The following is a 7,495-nucleotide window of genomic DNA, read 5'->3' as shown; positions in this document are numbered from 1 at the left end:
ATGGCCATCATCAAAAAATCTACAAACAATAAATGCTAGAGAGGGTGTGGAGAAAAGGGCCCTCTTGCACTGTTGGTGGGAATGTAAATTGATACAGCCACTATGGAGAACAGTATGGAGGTTCCTTAAAAAACTAAAAATCGAACTACCATACAAACCAGCAATCCCACTACTGGGCATATACCCTGAGAAAACCATAATTCAAAAAGAGACATGCACCACAATGTTCATTGCAGCACTATTTACAGTAGCCAGGACATGGAAGCAACCTAGTGTCCATCAAAAGATGAATGGATAAAGAAGATGTGGCACATATACACAATTCAATATTACTCAGCCATAAAAAGAAACGAAATTGAGTTATTTGTAGTGAGGTGGATGGACCTAGAGTCTGTCATACAGAGTGAAGTAAGTCAGAAAGAGAAAAACAAATACAGTATGCTAACACATATATATGGAATCTAAAAAAGAAAAAAAAATGGTACTGATGAACCTAGTTGCAGGGCAGGAATAAAGAGGTAGACGTAGAGAATGGACTTGATGACATGGGGTGGGAGGGCAAAGCTGGGGTGAAGTGAGAGTAGCATCGACGTATATACAATACTGAATGTAAAATAGTTAGCTAGTGGGAAGCAGCAGCATAGCACAGGGAGATCAGCTCGGTGCTTTGCGATGACCTAGAGAGGTGGGATAGGGAGGGTGGGAGGGAGGCTCAAGAGGGAGGGGATATGGGGACATGTGTATGCCTATGGCTGATTTGCTTTGTTGTGCAACAGAAACTAACATCATATTGTGAAGCAATTATACTCCAATAAAGATGTATTTTAAAAAAAAAAAGCATTTGCCTGCCCCTTCTCCAAAGATATATTATTTTGTAACACATTATTCCTCTTTTTAAAATATTTGAATCTGATTTATTTTTACATATTGACACACTTATTTTCATAGATATCACGGTCTCTAATTGCCACCTGGGACATGTTTTCCTGGTTAACCTTGAGTTAAGTTCATAGTTTACGTTTACAACTATAAATCATGGGGAGAGGGGTCTCTTTTCAATAAAATGTTCTAAATCATCAAAGAATGTTCAAACCACTTTCTTCACAAGAAATGGCAATGAAAAAAGGAAATCCTAGATTTCTCCAAAGAGCCCATGCATTAAGGTAAAAGGCAGTATTAATCTTATTTAAATCTCCAGAAGCCAAGAACAAATGTCATGGTAGGCAGAATAACGCCTCCACCCCCAAAATGTCCAGGTCCTAATCCCTAGAATCTTTGAATATGTTATGTTACTTAGCAAGATGGAATTAAGGTGGCTAATCAGCTGACCTTAAAATAAGATCAGCTTGGATTATCCAGGTGAACCCAATATAATCATACAGGTCCTTAAGTGGGAAAGAGGAAGGCAGAAGATCAGAAGCAGAGAGATGGCATCATGAGAAAGATTCAATCAGCCACTGCTAGCTTTGAAGATGGAGGAAGAGGTCGCAAGCCAAGGAATGCAGGTAGCTTCGAAATCTAGAAAATATGAGGAAATGGATTCTCCCCTAGAGCCTCCAGAAGGAACTCAGCCCTGCCAATACCCTGATTTTAGCCAAGTGAGACCCATTTCAGACTTCTGGCCTTCCAAACTGTAAGATAATAAGTCTTTGTTGTTGTTGTTTAATTTATTTATTTTATTTATTTATTTTTGGCTGTGTTGGGTCTTCGTTGCTGCGTGGGCTTTCTCTAGTTGCAGCGAGGGGGCGCTACTCTTCGTTGCGGTGTACGGGCTTCTCATTGCGGTGGCTTCTCTTGTTGCAGAGCACAGGCTCTAGTCGCATGGGCTTCAGTAGTTGTAGCACGCAGGCTCAGTAGTTGTGGCTCCTGGGCTCTCGAGCGCAGGCTCAGTAGTTGTGGTGCACAGGCTTAGTTGCTCCGCAGCATGTGGGATCTTCCCAGACCAGGGCTCAAACCCGTGTCCCCTGCATTGGCAGGCGAATTCTTAACCACTGCACCACCAGGAAAGCCCAGTCTTTGTTGTTTTAAGTCGCTAAATTTGTGGTAATCTGTTACAGCAGCAAATTAATATAAGTGTTGAGATGCTTTGGGGCATGCTGGACTTCCTTGATGTTGCCAGTCACTTTAAGAAAAGCTGGCATGGAGGACAGTATTTGTCAGTATTCATGCATCTTCTCAATAATTGCCATGTTTCTTAGCATGCTGCTATGGCCAGCCAGTCTTCCCCTATCATAAGACAGTAAATGATTTGCCCCCAACACAAGTTGCTGGGCTCCACCCCCAGAGTTTCTGATCCGGAGTGAGGCCTGAAAATTTGCATTTCTAACAAACTCCCAGGCAAAGCTGATGCTGTTGGTCAGGGGACCACACTTTGAGACCCACTAGTCTAGTGGAATAGAAAGGCACGTAAACAAACAATTAAAATACAGTGTGCTAACTGACATGATGTAATCATACAAATGGTACAGTAATCACAGTGCAGAAGCATCAAAATCATGGACTTGGTTGGAGAAAGGTTTTAGAAAGAAGTGATAGTTCTGCTGAGGCTTGAAGAATGTAATTTAAAAAAAACAGAAAAGACAAGGACAGTGGATGGGGGAAAAACAAGGAATGAAATATCTGGCAGAGGGAAATGTGTATGGGAAGACATGGGGGGAAACTACTTTTTTTTAAGGAAGACACTGAAAATATACAACTGGACAAAAGGATGTCCACGGGCAAGTGGTGGGAAATGAGGCCAGAGAGGGAGACAGGCCAGATATGAATGCCTTTCTGTGCTAAGCAAAGGAATCTGACTTTATTCCAAATTCTAGAGCTGTATGTTAGTGTCCATAAACAGACCTACATGTTAGAGGTCTTCCTTAGCAGCTGTTGGATGAGTGAGGCTGATGGTGAGACCAGAAGGAGGAGAAGCGATAAGAAGGCACTTCCAGCAGTTCCCAGAGAAGCGACACATGCGTGCGCTACGGTAAAGGCGATGGCTCTGACGGCATAGCTGTGAGAGAAGCGTTAAAAAGTAGAATCTACAGACCTTGGTTACCAATGAAATATGAGGAAGTGAGGGAGGAGTGTGGAGGACTAAAGGATGAGCGCTAGCGTTCTGGACTGTACGTTGAGTTGGCTAAGGGAACCATTCATCCAGAGAGGAAACACTCCACGAGGAGTCTGCTGGCCAGAGGTGATGATGTATTCGTGGGGATTGAGGTGCCTGGATTATATCCAAGGGAAGTTGGCCAGATAATAGTTGTGAACAGCTATGAGTTGCTAGTATATCAAAGCACAAAATGAAACAATGTTCAAATTAAATAAAGCTGTTTACTTTTAGACTTTTTAAAAATAACAAAAGTAGTTTTAGTTTCATCAGCTACTTTTCGTAGAACAGTGCATGGCATCCTCCCACTCCTCCCTGGCCTAATGATGTGTGGCCAGCCCCTTTCAGAGTCAACAGCAACGGAAAAGAAAAAGGAGAATAGGAAGGGACACTAAGTTAACATTATTTGTGATAGGGACTTCCCTGGCGGTCCAGTAGTTAAGAATCCACCTTCCAATGCAGGGGACGCAGGTTCGATCCCTGGTAGGGGACCTAAGATCCCACGTGCCGCGGGCTACAGAGCCCGCTCGCCACAACTAGAGAGCCCGCAGGCTGCAACTACTGAGCCCGTGTGCCACAACTAGAGAGAAGCCTGCGCACCACAACTAAGACCCGATGCAGCCAAATAAATAAATAAATAAATAAATAAATAAATAAATAAAATTATTTATGATAAAATACACCTAATGATAATTATACTGACTGAGGTAGGTGCTCTTTCTCAAAGCACCTGTTCTGGAGTTGGCTACTACTTTGCTCCTTCTCCTCTACAAATATACATGGACTTGTGGATATGTTCTATCTTTACCCTCAAGAGAGAACCAGGTTTGTGACTGCAGTGAAACATAGGCAAAGTGTGGAGTAAACCAGAGTCAATGTTTTCAATTTTAAGCAACCACACAGGTATATTACATTAAGAACCTAAGTAATTTATCTATATTGAGCACTAACTAAAACATATCAAATGCTATTATATGTTAAAGTGCAAATAAGTCATGTGGGTTTTAAAAGATAGAAACAAAGTTGACTCTAGCAAATTTAATTTAAATGATTAAGTAATAAAAGAGAGAGATTATAGAAAAGGTAGAAACTTGAAAACTATTTTTTTTACAGAGTACCATATAAATGCACATGAAATATACCAAAAAAATCAGCTATAGAATTACAGATTTTTACTTTTATTTATCCTTTCCTATATTGTATAACTATTAAATAATGAGCATGTATTGCTTTTTTAAACTAAAGCATTAAAAATGTTAAGGCTACTTTCCCTAATAAAAAATAAAAGCATTTTAAAATACATTTTTAAGTATATTCTGAACTGAAAACCTAAGATTGTGCAGACATCTGTCCCCAAAACAGATGTTTGCCCAACTGCCTCCTCGCTGTCTAAAACGCAGCCAAGTGGCATCCAAAGTGATGTCGGTCTTGGTGACAAACATTGGACTTATGCAGAGCTGGGGGGCTAACAGCTTGCTCATGTGTGACTGCAATATAACAGAGAGAGATGGGAAATCTGGCCTAAACAGGGAGAAGAAAGTTTTAGGACATCAATTTTAAAAAGCCATTTCAGATTGTTGGGAACCATGAAAGGATGGGGTTAAAAGGAGGAGTTTTCTCCAAGGTAGCCCATGCTAACTTGAGCCTCCTGAGATGCAAAGATAAAGAATATGCACCAGGGTGACTATGGCTCTATATATTCCCTGAATACAGATCTGTCGGCCATAGAGCAGAGAGAAATCATCAAGATAAGAGCAGGCCACCATAGCTCAGCTATTGCACAAATGGCTCCCATGACTTAGGAGATCCCAAGATACCAATTCAGAAGAGAAAATCTGGAATAAGGATTTATGCCAATAAGCATAAGACTTCACATACAGTCCTCAGTGATTTGATCACCAAGACTCTAGGAAACATCAGCTGCATATGTAATATCTGCTTAAGCTAAATCCTCCACAATGTGTCCAATGTTACTACACAGTTTATTGAAGGCTAATCATCCTTATAACTTGGATATTAATGAGAAAACTAGAAATGAATATGTGAAGATGATAAAACCTGAAATATTTAGTATATTAAACCCTTTCAAAGGTGAACTCTCCCCATGTCTTAACATCAGATATTTGTAATTCATGTTTTTAAAAATACCTTACATTAGAGCAAATTTTACTTGTAAAACTGGACAATGTGGAATTCTCTGACCACAGAGGGAAAGTGAAGGCAAAAATGGCCAGTGTGAGTTAGCGATCACTGTGCAACAAAGCATCCCAAAACTCAGTGACTTAAAACAATAAGCATTTCTGTTATCGCTCACAAAACTACAGGTAATCTGGGCGGTTCCTCTGGCCTCAGATGAGCTCCTGCGTGGTTCTGCAGTCAGGTGTGGGTTGGGGTGGTAGCTCTGCTGGTTTTGGCTACACACTCCCACATGTTTTGAGGTTGGCTGACTTTAGGCTGGTCTAGTATGGCCTTGAATGGGAAAAATGAGCTCTCCTCAGTGTGTTCTCTCATCTTCTAGCAAGGTTGGCCAAGTTTGTTCTCATGGTGACAGAGCTCTGAGAGAGAATAGAAAGGACATACGGTCTCTAGGCTCAGAACTGGCACATCGACACTTCTACCATATTCTATTGGCCAAAGTAAACACAAGCCCAGCCCATATTCAAGGGGGTGAGAAAATAGACTCCATCCCTTGGTAAGAGGAACTGTGAAGACTACAGGAAGGGGTGAAGAATTGATGCCAATTTTGCAATCAGTCTATGACACGCATAAACCAAAAAGAAAATCCAAGTCAAATATTAGGGAAAAAGTTAAAACACAGCAAGTGATGGTCAATGAAGTAAGCAATCCATCTCTTTCCTAATGCATGATGACCTGATGAAAAAAAAAAAAAAAACACCAGTTTCATTCATCAGAGGAAAAAGGGTTCTGTATCTCCACTTTATCCCAGCCAAATAGGAACTCCATTTATATCACATTTTTACTAGGTCTGACCTTGAAAGATGCTTAAAATATAATTGAGTTCTTCCTATTGGAAATGAAATATATCTATTGACTATTTTTTTAAAGAAAAAATGTATTATTTTATTCAACATAACGTTGTTGGAATATGAGATGTGCCAAATACTGACACTTTGCAGAATGACTCAGATAAAACTTTGCCAGGAAAATTCCAATACCTGAGGCATTTTCCCCTAAATTATCCAATTAATTACCTACTTCTTCCCCTTCCTTAGTTTTAGAGACACAATCCAAGCAGGCTGCATTTTCCCATCTGTGGTTCCTGAGCCATTTGAAAATCAAGCATAGCTGGATCCAGAGTAATAATTAAAAAAAAAAAATTTAACAAACAGTATAGCCTGGGCACTGACCAATCAGAACATAGGCTGGCACAGGCTTTTGCTCTGCTGTGAGTCCTACCCCCTCCTCTCTGCTTGCAAGAAGGGATGAAAGATGCCTCCTACTTCACCTCCCAGGAGAGAGACACTTTAATGAGACCCTTGCAATGGCGACATATGTGTTCTCTGGAGCATTAGGGACACTCTAGACTGTTGTCTGGGAAATCTAAGTTGCAGGAGACAAGCTGACTAACTTCTCTGACAGCTGAGGAAGAGGGAGCTGACAAGTTTGGGACTGGCCAGCACTGCCAGAGTTTATTAGGGAAAAGAATGTATTTCTCACGGGCCAGACACTGCCCCTCGCTAGAGGGAGCTACTGCGGAGGTCCTCTTATGTCCTGTTCCAGAGGAGCACCTGGAGGGATGAATACAACTCAGTGGAGGGAAGCTGTAGGAACTGCCAGATTCTCAGGGGCTGAAGAAGAAATAAGAAACTAACTGGAAAAGAGGTGCATTCATCTTCATCAAAGGAACTACAGGGAGAGATCCAGAGCAATGAGAGCAATTCTTATCAACTACAAAAGTGCCTGTGAAAGAAAGAATCAATTCTTAAAACCTGTAGTCAGGCCCAGAAAGCACTAACCCAGTTTCATATAGTACCAATCAAGTAAGACCCTTCCTACTTCCCTCACCTCCCCTCCCCCAATCCCTTGCACTCCAACTCTGGAGGACCAAGACCTCTACTTAGTGAACTAGGGGAGAAGAAGTAAAAGCAAATGTGGATAAAAAGTTGACCACAACGTTCTCCCCCAACTGCTAGTTTTCCACGAGCCACAGCTGGGGAAGTGGGGAAAGGCCTCATTCTTAAGTCAGTTCCAAAGTTTGACCATCACATTGGACTGGACATTTTAATTACTGACCACAGGGCTTTCTACCATCTAGGAGTATAGACAAAAGTCATGAGAGGGCCTCAATTTTCACCCGGGACAAAATAAAATGTAAAAAGCAGGAGGGAATTCCCTGGTGATACAGTAGTGAAGACTCCACGCTTTCATTGCTAAGGGCATGGG

This window comes from Eubalaena glacialis, chromosome X (assembly GCF_028564815.1).
Source record: "Eubalaena glacialis isolate mEubGla1 chromosome X, mEubGla1.1.hap2.+ XY, whole genome shotgun sequence".
Lineage (NCBI taxonomy): Eukaryota > Metazoa > Chordata > Mammalia > Artiodactyla > Balaenidae > Eubalaena > Eubalaena glacialis.
Note: the sequence above shows the minus strand (reverse complement) of the source record.